A 405-nucleotide genomic window follows, 5' to 3' on the forward strand; every position below is an offset into this window, starting at 1 on the left:
CTTTTTGTATTTTTGTAATGCTTAAGTTTTATTTTCATTAATATCTTGTTTATGTCTTTCATCTCACACATGGTATCCAAGGATAGAGAGGCCACCAAAGCTATTTGAATGGCACCTCGAAAGCCATTGTTTTTCCATTGAACGCTCACTTATGTCCCACCTAAAGAGCATGGGCATATCACCCGCTCTAGCATAGGTGTTGCACGCACCAATTACTTTTGGTTTTAAATAATATTTTATATTTATTAAAATACCAAATCAATCCACGTTCATCTTAATTATAACCAAAAAATCAAGATGAAAAATACAAAAAAGTCTTAGGCCTCCAATTCAAAAAAAAATTCCAGTCTTACCAGGTTATTTATTACTTCGTATTTGGGTCACTTGGAAGAAGACATCAATCTT

This window comes from Populus euphratica, unplaced genomic scaffold, assembly GCF_000495115.2.
Source record: "Populus euphratica unplaced genomic scaffold, PopEup_1.0 scaffold2021.1, whole genome shotgun sequence".
Taxonomy (NCBI): domain Eukaryota; kingdom Viridiplantae; phylum Streptophyta; class Magnoliopsida; order Malpighiales; family Salicaceae; genus Populus; species Populus euphratica.